This window comes from Drosophila melanogaster, chromosome 3R (genome assembly GCF_000001215.4).
Source record: "Drosophila melanogaster chromosome 3R".
Taxonomy (NCBI): Eukaryota; Metazoa; Arthropoda; class Insecta; order Diptera; family Drosophilidae; genus Drosophila; species Drosophila melanogaster.
The window spans coordinates 25,449,418-25,470,188 of record NT_033777.3 but is presented as its reverse complement, the minus strand read 5'-3'; the positions used below and the strand labels follow the sequence as shown (position 1 = coordinate 25,470,188).

At 38.3% G+C, this 20,771-nt stretch overlaps 1 protein-coding gene across 9 annotated transcripts in view; it reads left to right on the top strand.

The window, feature by feature from the left end:
• Fur1 (Furin 1) overlaps positions 1–20,771 on the top strand; it is a 125,628-nt gene that overhangs the window by 2,870 nt on the left and 101,987 nt on the right. Inside the window, exon 2 of one of the 9 annotated variants that reach the window (NM_206570.2) lies at positions 8,769–8,824. The exons of the other annotated variants lie outside the window; for them this stretch is intronic. The gene's annotated coding sequence lies outside the window, so the exon portion shown is untranslated. The remainder of the gene's footprint in view (positions 1–8,768; positions 8,825–20,771) is intronic. 9 annotated transcript variants of the gene reach the window in all.

Here is a 20,771-nt window from a genome sequence, read left to right as displayed (position 1 = left end):
GAACCAGAATGGCGAAAGTGAACCCAACTCGAGTTGGGAGACACAATGGATATATGTTGGGGATGTAGAATCTGGGATGGATGACTTGCTCTGACGTACAGATAGTGTTTGTGTGTGTGGTTTGCCTGCCTTGAGCAAAGTATTTTGGCGCGTGTCCAAGTAGAAACAAAGAAAAGCAACGAAGGTGCGGCAAATATAGCGAATAAATCAGCAAATCGTTACTTGGCCACTATATTCGTGGAACTGAGCCTAAGAAATATACTTGAGAAGTATCTAAACGCTACAGATGAATTAATACATGAAATACATTCTCTAGCACATTTGTATATTTTGGAAAAACGTATATTTGAATGAGGAAGATGTGTTTGAGAAACAAGATTCAGAACAACTTTAATTTGTGCATAAAATTTCAATTTAAACTGATAGATGGCGATATATTTGATTTTTGCTTTTGCCTATTCGCAATGGCCAAAATCAACTTTGCACTTATTTTTAGAATAATGTAAATACAAACAGTCGATAAAATAAACAACTTTGATTAGAGGTCATTGTAAAATTTTCGACTTTGGCCGCTGGAAAATTGCGAATTTAATTGGAAATTCGGGGAAAAAATTTATGCAAAGCAGCTAGTCGGCCATTAGGTTAACTTGTTTCGACACGGCCAATTCATTTGAAGATCCTACATACCTGCCCACCATTTCACACCAGCGGCTTTCACAAGTCCGGGGTTTTCACATCCTCGTCTTAAGCGCGCTGCCTAGCCGAAAAATGACGGCACTCGAGCGCAGATGAAAAATCTTTTGGTTTGGTTTTTCTCGCTGGTCTGGATTGGCTTGGTCGTGCAATCTCCAGTTTAGTTCCCTCGAATTTTCTCACCTTTCTCAGCAATTTGAGCGCGAGGCAACGTGCCACGCATAGCTGAGAAGGCGGAAAAGCGTTTGACGCAACTCCGTCTCAGCGTTTTCCCACTTTCCCTCGATCTGCCTGCCACACGCCCCCACCGCCGTCCTTTGTTTATTCGGTTCAGTTTGAATTTCCCGCGATGTCGCCGGCCAAAAACAAAAAAGGAAAACAGAAACCAAACAAAAGCGGAACCAACTAGTTAAGTTAACTCTCTTAGAAACTGCCGACATACAAAGAAGACCAGAGATGTGGGAATTTTAAACCTCGCACCGTTCTCCGGACACCAAACTCCGGACAGAACGGACACCATACCACGGACAGCCCAGAAATTCAAGCGTTTTTGGAGCTTTAACAAAATAAGCATTGTTATTAAGCTTATTTATTTAAAAAATAAAATTTCTAAATACTATAACCGAGAATCTCCAGTGTCAACACTATTTGCCAGAGTTCTTTTTTTTTTTTCTAAATTAACGAGGCGATGAAGACAAAAGGCTAGATTTGAGCAATTGAAACGAGCTGAACTTTTTATTTTGCACTTTGACTCAGCGGAAATTTCTTTTGTTTTTCGTTTGGCTAGTTCCTGGAGTAGACACCAAAAAAAGCTACAAAAACACTTTAAATCGACCGGATATTGCAAATTTTACGTTTCTTCTGGTTCAATGGTCAGTCGTTACTTCTTGTGCAATTCTTTGTTGATTCTTTCTCTGATAATATTAGTTACGATTAGGATTGTTTTATGTTCTCCACTTAACAGCTGAAAATAGAAAATATAGAAAGAAAAAAACATTTTTACTCTTTTTATGATCCGAAAATACAAGTGCCTTCATTTGGGTTAAAAACAAATAACTCCAGAATCAAGAAAAACTATCGATGCATTCTGTGCAGTCAACCAAGTTGACATTTGCTAACAAAATACGCTGGAAAATATGAACAAGAAAAACTGTTTATATGTTTGTTTACCAACAGAGCCAGTAGTGGCAACCCAACCCAACACCCATTCTCCGTCCACTTTCTTCAATGCCGAAGAAATGTTGCACACGAAAATATATTCAAAAAGCTTCTGCATTTTAACACATGATTTCATATGCAAATATGAACAATGCACAGAATATAGGGAGAAGAAACGAGATGCCGAGACGAAAATTTATGGGAAATCACAAAATTTATGGCATTTCTTGGTGGCAGAAAGCGGGACAGAGAATGTGAGAGTAAGAGAGAGAGAGAGGTGGATATATATCTGGGAAAACTCCGGGCCGAGTTGGCAAGAAGTTGATGTTGTCTAAGCTGTTTTCCCCGTTCATTTTCCGCTCTCTGGCTCGTTTTTCACTTACTTTTCTTGTTTGCCAAAGTTATACAATTTTTTGAGTGTATAAGTGTATATATATGTGTGTGTGTGTGTGTTTGTACTTTTTGGCACGTGACAATAAATTGTTGTTTGTTGTCTCCCACCGTGTATTTGTTGTTCGTTGTTCGCCGTTCGTTGTCTTGCAAGAAAGCCAGCAGAAAAGTGTGTCATAAATGTCATAGTTAATATTTGCTGCTCTGTAAATTTTTTGGCACTTTTTGCCAACTCTGGTAGCTTACTGCTTTATAAATAAAAAGTACATCGCAGCGCTCTGTCAACCTTGACCCAGCAAAAAAAAAGAACAAAAAAAAAACAAAGGCGTTCGCGTCGAAGTGAGATGGGGATGTTCCATGAGAGGCGATATAAATTGCACAGCCAGCAAATTTATGGATTTAACTCAGTGCCCCAACCAATAACCCACAAAAGTTTTGGACGCGGTTTTACTCGTATTTTCAATTAGAGAAGCACTTCCAAAGACAGGAAATCAGAGCAAAAAATGCTAATGAAACTTGATTTAAAATCGAGCGAACATTTGAAACAAAAAACCGAGACGAGGCAGAAAATAGAACTCGCACACTTAATATTATTTTTAAACTAACTAGTTTTTATTTTACTCCTAAATTGATCTAATAATAATACAGTACAATACTATCATTGTACTTCAATATAATCAATATCAATATCAATAATATCATTGTACTTCATTTTCATTCTCTATTATTTATACGGTGATTTCAGTAAAGTTAAAACTTCCATTAATAAAAATATTTAAATACTTTCCAAACCAAATTTGGCCATGAAACTTGTTTAATTTTTGAAAAGCCAATGGCTCATGGTTTTTGATTTCAGACTTTGAAAGCAGTACTATGCCAAACTAAGAGGTTTCTAATTTACTGATGTACTTCAGAATTATTTTTTCCGGCTGCAATCATGCAATAAACTTCACCTTGAAACTAGTTCGCAACAATTTGCGTCGATAAAAACCGCAAAGCTGAAATTCAATCGACATATTGGCATGGCTTTCGGTTGCCTTGAACAATCGGATTCAGAACGAACGAGCTGATAATACGCATTAATCTCTCACCTGGCGAGCACCTGAAGAGCAGCTAGAATCCACAAAACTATGAAAATGAAATGTGTTGGCTGGCGGCGGAAAAGCGGGAGCAAAACTGTAAAATTGTTCACCTTGCAAGCTGGAAAATGCAGCAAAGCACTCACATGAAAAAATGTTGATTATTGTTTTTGTTTCTCCTGTTGCTTTTCCGATGGCTTTAGTTTTCTGATTGCAGCTCAGCTCAGTTCTTCTGCTCGTTGGTTGTATTTTATTGTTGGCTGGCTGGCTGCTCTAGGCCTAAAGTTGATTGCATGACATTGTTCTTAGCCAGCTCCCTTGTGCGCTTGTGTGTGTGTGTGCTTTGTTGTATTTTTTTCAGTGCGGTTTGTTTACATTTATTTCGTTGCTCACAATCAGAAGGCTTTGATGGAACCCACCGTCCAACCGAACCACTCACCATTTGCAATATTATCGAAAAACCACTTGAATCGACCACCTACCACCCTCTTTGTTTGCCGTTCAACTTTGATTTCTATTTCGTTTTTCCCCTGTTTTCTTTTTTTGTGTAGCTTTATTGTTAAGGCATTTTTTGGTTGAAAATACTTGAAGTGCATTTTCATTTCGTGTTGCAATTGATGAATGCCCGAGTAATAAACTTGAAAAATGCCCATTTCGGTAGATTGTCGGCAGTTTCCAAGGAGCCAGATTTTTCCAACTCAGTCGGTTTTTCCTCACGTATTCAGGGGGTCGTTTTGGGTGTAAACTTCTGGGAGCCGCGAGGCCTGATGGACAAGACAAATCGCTTTTTTTGGCGGCGTGGGGCCGTTAAAAATAGTTGAAATATTGAATATAATTTGGGCCAGCGGAATATAGGAAATAGGAAAAAGACTTCACACAGTAGTTGATTGGCAGCCGCTTAACAGATGTTTTTCGCTCCGAAATTAGGTGATTTTGAATGTGTGGATGTCTGAGTTTTATTCGGGTTGGTATTTTAAAAAATTAACCTGTCAGTTGTAATTTAATAAATTAGACAAGTTTAAAAATTCGTAATTTGAGTTACGCTTCATAATTTATAAAATGCGAATAAATAAATTTTAATAATTATTTTCTGTGTACGCTAGTATATTGTTTAAGCAATTTATTTTCGAAAAGGCATGCAGTAAATGTGCAACCTTCGCTGGCTAATTAAAATCTTAAAAGACGTCACTAAATATTTCAACGCTAATTGGATTTTACGCCAAGAATGTTGAAGAATATAAACATTTTTATGTTGCGTCTTTTCATTTGGCACCCAATGGAGTGTCCATATTGCAGCAACCACTGAGATGCATTTTAACTACACTTTAATGCGGACATTGATAGGATCATAAAAATCGAAAAGTGTTCGCAGCACATTGTGCGAATGGAAAGACGCACAAATGAGCCACATTATTGACAATAATGCGACAAGCCAGGACAAACATTTTCGAAAAGGCGTTTATAATAATAATAATCGTTATTATTCGCTGATGGAAGGCGATGAACATAAAGATGCCAGGAAGTCAAAGGAGGCGAGTGGCGAACGAGGATATCATCATCGTCGTCAGCACTCGACTTGCATTTTATGCTCAAATTATTATAAACGAAGAGGTTAAAGGAAGTCAAATTGTGGCAAAAAGAATACGCTTTTAAAAAAAAGTATCTTGAAGTTACTGCTTTTTTGAAGATACTTTTGAAGATACTTCTTTTTGTTTTGAAGATACTCCTTTTTAATAATATTACTTTCATCATTCGTAGTAAAATTGTTCATTTTTAAATGTGAAAAACATATATTTATTTTGCTGGCCTGTTTAAAAATACATTTTCCCTCTGGGCAAACAACTTTTCGCAACTTTTGTGACATTTTGCCACGCCCCCGCCTACAGCGGTGTCAAAAGAGTTGTCAACTTTAACTCGGCAGACAGAGCACACGCTATTTTATAAATACACATGTATACACATTCGCTGGGTGAATCCTCTTTGCAGTTAAATGGCATCATTGTTGGCTTTTTGAGGCTGTCCTTTGACACTTTGTCGGATCTCGTAATTATGATAAACAGTTTGCACTCGATATGGAGTTCTTAAGTATACAAAAATAAGTATATAAAAGTATAAAATATTGTGAAAGACTTTCCGTTGGTAAGGTAAATGTAATGAGATTAATGAGTTTTTTTTTTAATAATATAAGTATTTTTTAGTGTACGAATATGCTCGACTTCTCTGCATAAGCTTTACCCATTGTTTCTTAAACATTATGCATCAATTTCATCGTTTTTGATGCTCCTGTTTTTAAAGCCATTTCCTCTTTTCAGAAATTGCGTATGTCCGCTTTTAATGCGTTATTGTCGTGGCTTTTTCCGTTTTATTGAAGTGCCATTAATTTGTATGCATCATTATAATTAAGCATAATTACGATTAAAAAAAACAGACAACAATTTCAGACGATTCAAACTTGATGAGCATTTTCTTGGGCATCATGACATGACGAAAATTAAATGCAAGAGTTACCAAACCGAAAATGAACCGGTCCGTTGACCCTCGATTTCATCTACTTAACTGAATGGAAAAATCACTCAGTTTTCCCGTTTGTTGCGCTTTGCTGACTTACATGGATTTTCACAGTTTTCGTTAGCTTTAGCTTTAACCCCTTGACATATGGGAGTGACTTTCTGGTCAGCTGAGTAAAACGAATAGAGCGTTTGGATATTACCTTATCTTTCATTGAGCTTACCTCACCTTCGTCAATGACATAATGAGTTTTTTTTGGTTGCTTTAATTTTATGATCATTTTCTATTCTGTGTGTGTTAAAAAAAAACATAATTTCGTTTGTTGAACTTCCGGTTTTTGGGAGCTTCGGTGTTCATGCATTGATTAATGCGGCCACGAACTTGGCTTTGGTTTTTTTTTTCAAGCTGTTAAATAATGAGTTGAATTTGGGACTCCGAATTAAACTTTGTTGTACACCACATGTAAGGTTAATTGTTTTTAAAAGCATAACAAACGTAATGATGTTATTGAAATAAATTGTGCTCGCCTTATTTAAAAGCTATATTTATTCAAGCTGATTGTTTTATTTTCCCCCTGCTGGAAATTCGCGTGCATCACAGCTCCTCCTTTAGTTTGCGCCATATTATACCAACCTCAGTTCGAAGTCACGTACACCAAATTTAAAAAAAAAAAAAACAAGGGGAAGGCAACACAAATTGATTTTCGTGGCTGCTGTCTGTCGGCCAGCAAATAATCAAATCAAACCAGCTAAATTCATCTTGGCCAAGAAACACATATTCATTCAGCGTTTGCCCCTCGCGAAAATATACATATATAGGCATATATATATATAGCACGCAAGTCATATAGCAAAAAATCAATCTTTCAGCGAAGAAGAACGCCCCGAAAATTGTGGTCATTAGTTTTTGGCAAAGGAATAAAATTGGAATTTTTGTGTGGGGGAATTTTTGGGGGGGCCCAGCCGAAAAAGTTCATGACCAAAACGCCACCGAACTACTTAGCCAAGTTGGCAGTGGCGGTTATTTGGGGCCTGGGCTTTTGTTCAAACATCCAGAGCGCCACAATACAGCTCTCTCGCGCTGACTTTTGATGCGCGGCATCAATCAGTTTGGCTCTCAACTACCCATTGTCTGAACTTGAAATCGACTTTTAAGCAGCCACAAAAGGCAGACAGGCCGGTCTGCAACAACGACAACAACAACAAACGACCGCAACATAAAAGCCTAATGATCTCGGCCAGCGATTGAGTTACATGCATCGAATCTCTGGCGATCTCTGGCTCCTCGGAGCCCCGTCCTCGAAATCCCGATTGCCGATTGTTGGCTCTCCACCTCTCAACAGTTAATCACGAACTGGCCCAAAAGAATGCCGGATTAAGGCGGCGTCACTTATTTTTTTTTTTCAAGGGGACCACAGTGGAACCAGTTTTATGGAGCGCCGGCTTCAAAGTTGTCGATTGTTTGGGCCGTGGAAGTAGCTTCAAGCTAAAGGTACATGGATTTTATATTACAGGAATGTACATATTTATTACATTAAATTATTAAAACATTATATGATATAGTTGAAGATTTAATTATGTTAGCATTTTCCTATGCTATTATTTGTTTCCAAAAAATTACTTTATTAGCGGTTTGTTTTGGTTTATTTACCATGACTACCTCGTCGTAGAGCATCTGTAGTTTTTTGTTGTTTTGCCACAGTAGAGCGTTCTTCTTGTTTTTGTAAATCAAGTTTTGCAGTTTTTGAAGTCGGGGTCTGGCTTTTTGAAATGTTTGTTATTCCGCCAGCGCTGGGGAGCAACTCGTTTATGGCCAAAAGGGCGAAGGGTCTAAACGGCGGAGGAGTCCCTGCTGGATGAGCCCGGGCTCTGGATGATTGTGTCTGGGGCCGCTTTAACTTCTTCGCCTCGCGGGCTCTGGCTTTTGGCATATTTACTGTGCGGGCTGCGTGGCAGCGAAAGCAACAGCAGCAGCAACAAGCAAAACGTGCAACGCCAAAATATGCAACTGCAACAAGGTCTTAAGCTTGCAATGCTGCAGCAACATCGTCGTCATCCCGTCTAGCTTGGGTTATTTTCCTTGTTAGCTTCCTTGGCTCCGGTTGGTTCGACTTTTGGTCTCTCCGTTGGCCTGGCTATCTGCCAATTGTTTGGCAAATTAACAGCCCAAAAGGAGTTGCCAGTTGCGAGCTAGTCGAGGTTGTTGCTGCATTGCTGCCGTTGCATTTGCTGTTGCTGTTGCAAGTGCCCCACTGGTTCTGCAGACTGGCAAGCTTCCACTCCAAATGTTTGGCCAGAATAACATTTAAATATGCCTTTGTTTGGCCAAGTCTTTGGCGTTTCTTTCTCTGCCAAATCTCCGCTTGCAGTCGTTTCCCGTATGATAATCTTCTCGGTTGTCCTCGTTTCATGTGCATTGCTACATATACTCTTGCTTATGGGGGTTATGAATTCCCAAAAATAAATTTGATTTCCGAGGAAAAAGGTATTAATTTAGTTAAATATTTTTTAACTACGATATGTGTACATTTTAACCTTTAGTTATGTCTTCTATAGGGTATTCGAGTTTCGGCTTCGTTTGTTAGTAATGCCGACATTATCTGGCTTTTTGTAGCCATTGAATTTATTCATGCGTCTATATTTGGTTAAATTACATGTTCGCAAAAACGCAAAAAGCCACAAGAAAAGATACTTCGTCGAGATCGTATAATCCCTAAGTGCCCCCTTGCAACCTAATTAGAGGAGAGAGTGTGTATGTGTGTGCGTTGGCTTTCTTTGCCGAGAAAAGTTTTTCTTGCATATCTGGGATACATAATTAGCCAACCAGTCAGTGCTTTTGCTGCGGTTTTTGCATTTGTTTTCGTTTCAGCAGCCTCATTTCTAAACTCTCTTTTACGCGACTGCTTTTTTTAATGCACTTTTCCACTCTATTTCATTGCAGGTGAGCTCATCATTTGCATCAAGAGATAAATTGCATCAGAATTGCAGCATTTGCCGGTAAATATTTTGGGTCTTTGCTAGTTGAGCATTTGTGAGAGCTAGTTAGGGGATTAATTGGGATTATAAAGTAGTTTTCAAACTTATCACGAAAATTGCAGTTTAAGCTTGCCAAGATGTTTTGCAATATGCAAATTAAATCTTATTAACAAACAGGCTTCTAAAGTGCCGAAGGATGCAAATGAGCTGTAAAATCAAGTTTTTACTGTGGGTATTATTATTCAATGGGTTAACGCAGTAAAATTGTTTAATTTAAGCGCTCCTTTTCTTATGCCTCACATAAATAGCACACATTTTAATCATATGGAGCTGTTGCATTCCTTCCCCTTTTTCCGCATCAAATTCTACGACTTGAAGTCATAAAACAAGACTCGAATGAGAAGCACAAGCTATGGTCGCTGGTATAAATTACATAAATATAGAAGAGGAACGCCAACCGCAACTGCAAGTGCAACTACAACTTGCAGCGTCAACTGGGCCAAACTAAATGTCAGCAAGTTTAGCTCTTCTCGGCTTTGCCGAGCGTTTTTCTTTTATGACTCTGCCGTGTGCACTCGCATATCGGGCTATATATCTGCAATTGTACAGATAGCAGTCTACGTTTTATAGGCTAACTGCATTTCGCTTTGCGCCTTTGGCTGACTTCACCTTTTTACGCTCGATCGGGCCAAAGACCAAAAGATACGAAATTGTAAAAAAAATGTACTAGCCGCTGCAGGTTCAATGGTGCAAAGAAATACGAAATATTATATATTTGAAAATAAAGTTTAAATAGAGAAATAGAAAGATAATAATATTAGTTTCCACAATTAAAAATATAAGCCATGTATTAGGTATTTAACGTTTTCAGTTCTCTAGGTTAGTTTTGATTAGATTTTTTTTTTTTTGATTTATTAATTCTTACTCAACCAATCGAAACCGGAAGTCAGTTCGCAGTGAATGGCAATCGTTGTCCAGTTTGACTGTGGTTTCTCCACTACTTCGTTGCCGCTTTTGCAGCCGGCCAAAGTTTTGCAATTAAAATGCCATTGAAGTGTTTGAGTTCTGCCAGCCCTAAGCCAGTAATCAGTTAACGAGGAGACCCTTTTCCTTTCCCTTGAGATTCTGACAACCGGAATCGGCTTGATGGATGCGTGCAGAAATCGTCGTCCGATTGGCCGACACGCCCCTAATTGAACAGGTGTGTGCTCAGCGAATCTGATTCACTTAGACGATTAATTAATTCGCAACAACCGCTGTTGCACCTGGACTGGCGTCGATAATTGCTGGCTTTTTTTATTTTGTCACAATCCCAAAGTGTTTTTGTGGCTCAATTGCAAAAATAAATGAATTGCAATTGTCAAGCGAACGGGTCGCGCCGGGCGGACATCAATAAAAATTGCTCCATTTTCAGTTTCAGTTTCATTTTCATTCCAGTCCCCCATTTCCATTTTCATTTCCCATTCTCGTTGGCCGCTTTCCCATTGCCATTTCCTTGGCGACTTCTGCGTGTGCGGTGTGTGAAAAATGTAACAATAATTGAAATTTAATAGCCACGCCGACAGCCCGCAACCAAATGTCGTCAGCAGCCAGCGGCAGGCAGCAAAAAATTGTTGTAAACCGCGTCGCAACGTCGTTTCCCCATCATCAGGACTTGGTTTCCTCCTCAGCATAAATGCATAAAGATCGCTGGTGAGGAGGGGAGGTCGGGGGACAAGGGGCGAAAAATCGCATTCACTTTTACTATTATATTCATAGGCGAGCAAAGTGGAGAAAAACCTTCGAAAAGGTCCGTGTTAGACGGTACCCTATAAAAATAAATATTAAAAAGTTTAAAATTAATAAAATTAGACAAAAAAAAAGTTAAGATTTGAACTTAATAGAATTTGAACCTTAAAATATATATTTAAACATTTTTTTAAACTAGTTTGAAATTTAAAATATTTTTAATAAGTTTTGTAGTGCTAATATGGATATGTTCTGGATTAATGCAATTCTCCTAACTTAGTTACAATGATACAATTTAAGGATATCATTAGTTTTTAGTAAACCGTTCGCAGGCCCAAATGACCGTAAACGAGTATACCCCTCAAACACTGGGTATCGAAATGCATACGTTGCTGACGTTGTCGTCATCGCCGTTGGCGGTTCATAAAAAGGAGCTGAAATAAAAGTGGGTCAAAAACTGTAAATGATATTTGTTCTACTTGGTTTAAGATGTTGTTGGACAAACTCCCTAGCGTTGGCTCCCACTTTGCATCCCGCGATTTCGCTCACATATCGCATTGTACTGGGAATGCATTTGGTAAAACGATTTGTTGGCCAAAGTTCATGGAAGCAGGCAACAGGAAAAGGGGACATTTGAACCATTAAAATGCTAAAATGATTCCCATAGCTGGCAGCGAGAATGAAGTGTAAAATTCAACACCAACCGAATCTCACACTCGAGATTCAAATACAAAATGTTCATCAAACGGAAAATTTGCCATCAAAATTGCGGAAAGTGGAATTCAACATTTTAAAGCAACGGAAAAGCTTCCGTCATAATTTGCCGGCATAAATTCAAAATTCAAAGTGAAGATTTCACAGAAAGCAGAAGCAAATAAAAACAAATTGGAATTTCCTGTTAGGGCCTTTGGCTCCTGGCCAAAATCATCATCATAATCGTATTCATTAGGTTAATGATTATAACAGACATTAACATCATTATCAGTGGTTGTCTGGCATTTTCATATTGTGCGCAAAACCAAATAAAGTTAGAACTGAGAATTTGAATGAGAGCCTAATTAGGGACCACTACGTTGCCTTTGGCGGGTATTTTAGTACTGGTCAATTGTTTGGAATAACATTTAAATGTGAAATAAATAAATTTATAAGAAATAAATACAATGTTTCTAAATGTTTAGTGTGTTTTGAAATTGTAAACTTTATGAAATCGAATGGCAACTCTGAAGCTAAGAGAATATCAGTTTCATCATATTCTCAATTTAATTCTACTCGCCTCATCCCCAATGAAATCATTAGCTGACCCACCTTAAACCCTTACAGCCGGATGGCTTAGGATCCAGCTAACTAATTCCTTTGTGGGTTGGGGATTTCCAAAAGGGGTCCACGGAATGGGTCAGTCTGATGCCCCCGGGCATGTCTGTAAATCATATCAAAAGGGTTCGGGTTCACTTGCCGCTTAATATATGTGGTTTCACATTGTTTGTTTTCCCGGTTATGTTTTTGTTTTTGTTTTTTTTTTGTTTTGTTTTAACCGGAAGTTTTTCTTTGACTTAATTTAATTAATGAACTGATGAATTTGTGTTGCATTCAACGATAAGCTTTTAAAGTTAAGCCCACGAGCGCTTTTTTCTACAGCTGACGGGAATAGTACTTCTTTAATTAATCAATTGAATTATTATACAAATTTATGGACATTGAATAATGGAGTCTTCAATTCATTAATTGCATGTTTTCGCATTCAATTTGCATAATTGATTAGAAATGCTAATACGTTGCATGCAAATATGGAAATTAAATAAGAGCACACTTATTTATGCATTTCTCAATGGTTTAATGTTTATTTGTAATTTCATCTTAGTTATGAGCAGTCTGATAAGTATGTATACTTAACAGATAACTATGATGCCTTAATTATGAAAGAACGACAATAAACTCCGAAATAAGAACCCATTTTGTATTTTGGAAAAGTACTCAGATAACGAAAAAAAATAAAAACGCGGCCAACCACCAAATTTGTTATTAGTATTTCTCGGAAATGTTCCTGCCACCGCACCCTGTGCTCAAGTTTCTAATTTTAATTAAAGGAACCTTGTTATCAGTATGCTGCATTAGGCGTACCAAGCCCCGTTTTCCCAAGAAAACCCATTAAATTTATGTTGAAATCCAATTAGCTATCGATTTCTGATAAGAGTTTATGAAATGACACCAAAAGTTCATCAGCCTTCGTCCGGACTAATTTAGCAATAACGACGGTCCGCTGCAAATTAAGTAGTTTCATCATACAAAGTCAGTGGGGAGTATTTTGGAAAAGGGAAATCCCGTCGGGCAGTCACCCCTACGAAATTCACCAGAAGGGACGATAACAGATGACCGGCGGTAAGGTGACAAAAACCGGGGGAGTTACTCAAATAGTGGGCAGAGGGTGGGACGAACGAAATGCGTTGGTTTTGGACTCGGACAATACGTGCGAAAAATGTGGCAAAAAGAAAAGTGAGGAAAAACTGTGGACAGCTGGTTGACAACCGAAAGCAATTGTTCGTTCGTCCTGATGAAGAGGGTGCTTGCTGGTTGGTGTCCGTCTCCTTGCCATTGATGATGATGATGATGAGGAGCAACGGCGAGTCAAGGTGGAGGAGAGGAGGCGTCACATACCCACATCACAGTACAACGTGACTGGAGAACTTGCCGCCCGTGCACTGCGGTTCACTTGGCCACGTGTTTTTCCCTGCGGTTTTTCCACCAGAACTATGGTCTATCCTCGAACTCTGTACTCTTAAACGTACGCGAAACCCCCGAAAGGACCGTGAAATCCCCGGCCTCGGCCGGATACACGCGCAGACAGAAAACGGATGTAATTAAGGATTTTGCGTGTGCCCATTGCAAAATTTTCCAAGTCTGTGTCTGTATGTGGGTGTGGGTGTGTGTGTTTGAGTGTGGCTCGAGTTGCCCAGGGCGAGAGCATTTTCCACTAAAGAAGCACACTTCGAATAATCGTTTGCCATGTCCCTAACTCTCTGTCTCTCCAGTGTTTGATTAGCCGCCATCACAGGAGTCGGTCTTAATTGCTTTTGTTCGGAGGGACAGGACGAGGTAGATGGAGATGAGCTTCTGATTTGCTTATCCTGGTAAATTACATGCATAGTTGCCTCCATCCATCGCAGGTAGAGCTAATTATGGAGCAGTAATGAGTTGTCTTCGCAAAAAGCAATGCGAGCCACACGACTTGAACTCATTGACAAAAACCCTACGATGAACCCGAGTAGAGCGGACTAAAACTAAATTAAAATTGTTCGCCCACAGCCGAAACTCATTTCCTATGCGATCCCAAACTAACCCAAAGGAAAATCCTCTCCTAAATTAATTTCGCACATAAAACATGCCGCAATCCTAAGCATATTTTCCTTTTTTTCCGGCTAGGATGCCTATAAAGAATCACAAAATCAAGGCGAAACGTAACCAGAATTAATTTCCCAGTTTTGCAACCCATAAAAAAGGTTAGCCCTAAAATCCCGAAAATCCTTTGAGCGGATAGCTACGAAAATTTTCAATTTTTGTGAGAACCGACAGAAAATTGATATATGTATATGTAGGGGAAATGTGGTAAAAACATGATGCCTATAAATATGATAAGAAATAAAACTCAATTCGATGCTATCAATCATATCTGTTCGAAAACTTTTCGCACACTAATTAGAGAACAATGTAATGGGAAATATAATCTAATTTCGACGACGGGAAACCCAATAAAATTCATTGACCACAATTTGGTTAGAATAACAAGCCGCAGACCCCTTGCCAAAAAGCTAAAAAAAAATGGACAGACGACAAGAAGGTCTAATAAAATAAAAATCAACAACATGCACATCATAAAATAAATAAACTATGGAAAAGGGGGCTGCTCACCCGACGCGACTAGAATTTCTACGCAATTTAACTTTCTTATATAACAACGGCAAAGGGGATTGTGTGCCAAAATTGGCATAATAAATGCGATAACAGCGACGGAGCATCAGCAAACTTAAGCGGACCGAAAAAAAAAGTTTGGCTAACAAGCACCTAACAAGTATATAAGTATGTACAATACACTCATGTGGGCATACACACATATGTACATAAATATGAATGGATTCCCCAAGAAGTATATCTTTGATGACATATAGAGCGAAACTCCAGTGAATATTGAACCAATAAAGGCCAAGATTTACTCTTCCTCTTCGTCGGCTGGCAATCTTTCAGCGGGTTCTTCTGGCCTTTACTCGTTCTGGCCGAAAACTCATTTATTTCGGCGTATGATAACAACAGCTGAAAAAAAGGAGCAGCAAGCTGTCGGCGGCCATGACCAAGTCAAAAACATTTCGATTTGGCTATAGACGAGCTTGATACTTCTTAATATCAGTGATAGGTTCAACAATTTTCAACAGCAATAATATTCATGTTTTATAAAATCTTGTACAATAGAATTACTTAAAAACAATTTCACAATGGTTTTGAAAATATGTTGATCACAAAAGTTGCGTGTATAAAATGACTTTATATTTAATAGGACAATACGTTATTCGAATAACCTTTTTAAATTATTAAGTTGCTCATTCCTACTTAATTTTGTTTTGGCATTTTTCTCAACATTTGGCACATCATATGGCACATAGTTAAAGATTTTGTTGCTGCTTGTCGCCATTGTTATGGTCGCCAGCACATTTTATATGCATCGCATCGGTATAGAAATACAAATACATACATTGGCAGCCAAGTATGTACTGTAATCATGATTTTAAGCAGCTTTAATATTGTATTCCGCCCCCCAAGAGTGGTAACAACCGAGCCACAACCCCAAACATTCTGGAAACGTTAAGAGGTTCGACATATAGGGGGTAGAAATATAAGAAGATATCGAGAGAGAAAGTGAAGAGGAGTGTCGAATGGGGTGAGAGTCAAGGGCCTTACAGGCATGAAATTTTTATTGTTTTGTTGAAAGTTTTTCTTATGGCATTGAGACAAAAAAAAAAAAAAAAAAAAAAAAAAAATGGAAACTTGGGCTCATGTTATTTTTGTGTTACTCGAGAAAGATGAACTGGTCAAGCAGATGAGGGAAAAAAGTCGGAAAAATAAAGCATATAGTTTCAGAAAATTTAACAATAATCTCCGACTTTTTCTCGAGGACTTTTTCCCCAACCACTTATCGTAATGTGCGGCATTTAATCTTTCGAATTGCGTGTCCTTAAGTTGTTGTGATTTTGCTTTGGTTTCATTCGAGTCTGTTTTGTTTGGATTTTTTCTTTTATGCTCTTCAAAATGTGACAACAAATTGCCTTTTGACGTGCTTAATGAACGGCATTTTCCCCGTTTACTTCCCGTGGCTCCCTTTCGTTTTTCCGGCTAAAGTTTTTACGAGAACGTTTGGCTTCGTTATCGGAATTTTGCATGAAAATCGCTGGCGAAAATATCCAAATAAAGTGACAGCTTTCTGAAATACTGGAGAAGATCAAAGTTATTCCGAGGAATTTAGGCATTTTAAGGCACCGGATACGGAAGTGAGAGTATTAAATGAAGAAATTTGGTAATCAAGGTACTTAAAAATATATATATAACTTCAACTCAGCAAAACTATATAAAAGATGCTACAAAAAAGGGTTATTCGTAAAATTATATAAGTTGTACCACTTTAAAAGCGTTTTATTTTCAGTCAAGTTAGCAAGAACTTAAGTGACTTCCTTTTGAGTTCCCTTTTTTTTTTACCACACCTGCATGCGTTTTATTTACTAATGCTATATTTTGGTCACATCTTTGGCCTTTTAACAAGATTAAACATAATTCAAGCTCCACCACCCATCACCCCTCAATTTCCGCAGCGAACTTTCCTTTGATTGTGCGAAAAGTGAGTTTTTAGGGCTTTCAATGAAAATGTACTTTCTTCCAACTGAACGCTTCGTTGAGCAGATCAGGTGCAATTGCAGTCCAGTCCAGTCAGTTGGTGTTCCACTTAGTTCGTTCATTTATTTATTTATGATTTATTACAAAATTCTCTCAGCGGCGTCGTCATGTAAATGCCACAAAGTGCAAACAGCTAGATGGGTAAACAAGCGAAAACAGACACACGAACTTATCGAAAATTCATTTCGTTCTCCTCTATCATTAATAATTATGCATTTGTTTTGGTCGCCACACTGTCGTTGGCCCAAAACGTAATTAAATGCCATCGCTTATCAAAAGCCAAATACAAACAGCAGATACAGATAAGCTCCGTTTTGCGAGTGATCCGTAAGCCTTGACATTATTTCCGTGAACGTATTTGACCAATAAACATTTATCAAAAGTTGATTTCTATTCATCAAAATGTTGAATACATTTTATTCAAGTCTTTGCTTCTTTCGTCGTATTTTTTTCTTTCTGTTTATTTAGCTCTGTTTGCGACCACCTGTTTATTTGCTTTTTTATAATTTCGGTTGTCAGGGCGCCACAATTGTATTTGTTTTGGTTTTTCTTATTCGAAATTTGTTGTTTCGCATTGTTGTGTCAGTTTTGTTGACAAACGATAAGAGGTCTAGATATTTTTTCGAGGGATTTAGGCAGCGTCAACTCAAATAGATATGGCTTAGATTTACTATTCTGTGTGTAATAGTTTTCCACCTCTACCTTTTAAAATGACACTCCATTAAAAACTCACCGTATTATTTCCACTAATTGAATGTAATGAAAAGTGTTTAAGCATTATTAAGTGGCCATTTCCTCTTTTTCTTCAATTTCCGCTCCCTTTCCCTAAAAACTTATTACGCAAAATAAGTACTGATGATTGATGTGAAAAACTCATTAAAGCCAAATTCCTCATTTTGCTAATGGCCCGATCAATTAAACTTACATTCGCATATTGATGGAACACAATAAGCTAATTACCTGGCAATCATACAAATTGTGTTAAATAATTAGCAAAAATTGTGTACATGTGTATGCGTCCAAGGAAGATAAGATAACAATTGATTGCAAAAAAAAAAAAAAAACGGAGTGAGAAGGAAATTCATTTAGCAGCAAACAATGACTAAGAGTAAATAGAAAACAGGGAGTGGGCGGTCCGGGCCAGACACATAAAATAACATAAAAGTTGGCGTGACAGGAAAACACTTCAGGAATCACTCGAGACATGGTTCCTGTATGAACAACCCCTTCAAGGTGAAATAGCCAGGATTAAATGCATGCAGGGCCAACTTAATTAGAGTGGAAAAGCCTCGGGTGGAGTAAGGAAACTCTAGGAATGACAATGAATACATTCATAATGGCCAGGGAAAACCTCAAGTGGCAACAACACACCGAGCTGGCCGCCACGTAAGGATCATTAATCAAATGTCCAGACAAGTGTAAAGTATGAAAGAAGCCCCCAGCCATCAACTGTTGGAAAATCTTGAAAATAAAATGAAGAGAGCTGCTCGAAGGCTATGCGGAAGTACAGTGGGTAATCGATAGGAAAACCTTCAGGGTGAACAGGATAAATAATTAAAAAGCTTAAACTTTATAAAATTATGGTGTTTAATAATATTAGGTCCAAGCTATTAGGTTACCCTAAAAGAATTTGAACATTTTGCATTTTAAATTTCTTAAATATTTGTACTCCAATTATTTTGGCCTAAATTATCTCTTTGGCAAACTCGTCTTTTAATAACCGAGTTTGATTAACGAAGCTGACAGTACGGTATTTTACAAATTTAAGCGATTTCTTTGTTCACTTTATCAATGCCGTACTGTAAACTCCTCCGATGCCTTTGGCTGGAAACTGGCGAAGATGGCGCCTGGCGCTTCTGAACACGTACACTCCTCAAGAGCTTGCCGGGGCCGTAGGCCCAAACAACGCGGGAGACGCCGCTCCTCTGGTGCCCCCAACTAACTGTCCTATTGCTTCCCCTGTGGAAAGTGCCACTTGAGGCACCTTTGGCTGTTGACAATAAACATTGCGATTTACCGACGACACCGAATAACGCAGAAAACACAGACAACGCACTTTGTCAACGTGCGCGCTGTGGAATATTATGGCTGGATGTTGGGTGTTATGGATGTTGAATGTTGGCGCAGCTAGAGGGCCAAAATGGGAGGGAAAATCTAATAAGCGGCTGTTGAAAACAATATTAAGCGTCTAGGGCAAGGGACCATTCTGCAACTCTCCTCCGTGGCGTTATGAAAACAGACGCAAACACACGCACTAGAAATCTAGAAATCCAGTCAGGGCCAGGAGGTTCAGACCCGCACCGCATTGTTGACACGGATGACATTTTAGTGTCCCAGGTGTGATTAATTCCCCTATTGTTTGTGGTCGCACGCAATTCTGTTCAGCACACTAGAAGAAACTAGTATTTACTTGGAAGTTAGAGGCTACTTCCCTTACCACTTCATTTTGAAATAGTATTATAAAAAAGGATACAAGAAAGCACTTACTGCGTGTATTGCAATCAGTAAAGCAATTAATTTAAATTGAACATTCAATTTATATTAGTTTGTCTATTAATTTTTTTAGTGTCTAGAATGCGTTTGTAATATTATTTTCATTCCGCTTCTATGATTTCCGAGATATAATCGCTTTCTGCACTAAATTGTGTTGATAAATAGTAATAAAGTGCGATGAAAGCTTGAATTTCTTGCATAATGCCAATGAAATCTTACTATGGCAAATAACATGGTGGAATAAATTAATTTAATTTAAACGAAACACGAACCCCTAAAAAAACTTGTTTGTTACATTTTCATATAGAACACACGTAGCATGTTTTCCCCCTAAACTTTTCGATAATTTTACTCCCTCATTGTATTGGTAAATATAAGCTGATGACCGGTTGCAACCAACATATTTATACCAATCTCCCCTTTGTCGAAAGTTCAATTAAATTGTATTTTAAGCAGCATTATTAGTTGTACTGCATGGCAGGCAATCATTATTTTGGCGCGTAATTACTAATTTCATGCAATTTGCGAGTGATGAGAGAGAGTGGAATTGCAGCCGAGAATCCCATGCACGTAATTCCCATGCCTACAAATTTCCGCTGCACTTGAACTGCACATTTATACACATTTATACGGAGATTAACTGTCGCTGTACTTTGTGAAAATGGAAAATAATTAAACTAGAAATTAGTAGAGCGTAACGCGGCTTGGCCCAAACTCAACACAACTCAACTCAACTAAACTGGCTTTTGCACCTTTTTGTCCCGACTTTTCATTTATCTGGGCCCGCATTTCCATCATGGGTTGTGGGTGTAGTGTGTGGAAATGGGAGCAAGGTTGTTAGAGGTGTTGCCTTAATTAGATGGCCATGTTTCTCCTTTGTCTTTGGCAACATTTTGTAGCTTGCGGTTTGCCCAGCTCGGCCCCCCTATTCACGTTCATTATCTTTATCGCATTTCGCTTTAAAGTGCTGGAAATCCCCTGGGAACATCATAATGAATTGATTTTGAAGAAACTTGACAACCTTATGAGCCGAAAGGATTAGCCCCATGAAATACATTTATGTCCAAATTTTAGTAGACCATGAAAACGCATTTGAGGCGCCATTAAGAATTAAATGCTGACAGCCTAAGTCGCTTTTGGAATTTATTTTCAAGTGGTTTCGAGAACGATTAAATTTTGATGTTCTTCGTTAAGCGTTGTAGGTATTAGGTGTTTTACGTTTGAGAAAACATCTGTGCAATTTCCATTGGCCTGGGTAATGGCAAATTATGGCATTTTCATTAAAGGTGTTCGATTAAGACGTAGAATTAAATATAAAAATTATAAGTTTAAATACGACTCATATTTATATAACCTGAAAAAAAAAATTTAATTAAAGCAAATTCAATTATTGATTTCTGCTTGGTATTGGTCCATTTTAATAACAATATTTGCAGTATTAGCAACATGTGTCGCTAATTGCCGTTTCCAGTGTTGCTGCCGCTTTTTATGATGTTGTCGCTAAATGTGCCATAGCATCATTCTACAAATGGTTACTGCCATATTGCTTTTGCTGTGCTATTGCTTTGCTTTTTCAATTGCTGTTGGTGGCACGTGTTGCTGCTGCTGCTTTTGCTGCTGCTGCTGCCAGATGCGATTGCATGCAACATGCTTTCTGCTCGCCACGCGTTCTAATTTTCGAGCTGCGTCCGTCGCATTTAAGCTTATTGGGCCGCATTCATGGTTTTTGTTGCTACACCCATTTTAATTGATTTTACCGTTCGGAAACACCTCTCAATCGGCCATTCGATTCGAATTGGGAATTGCAGTTAATGCA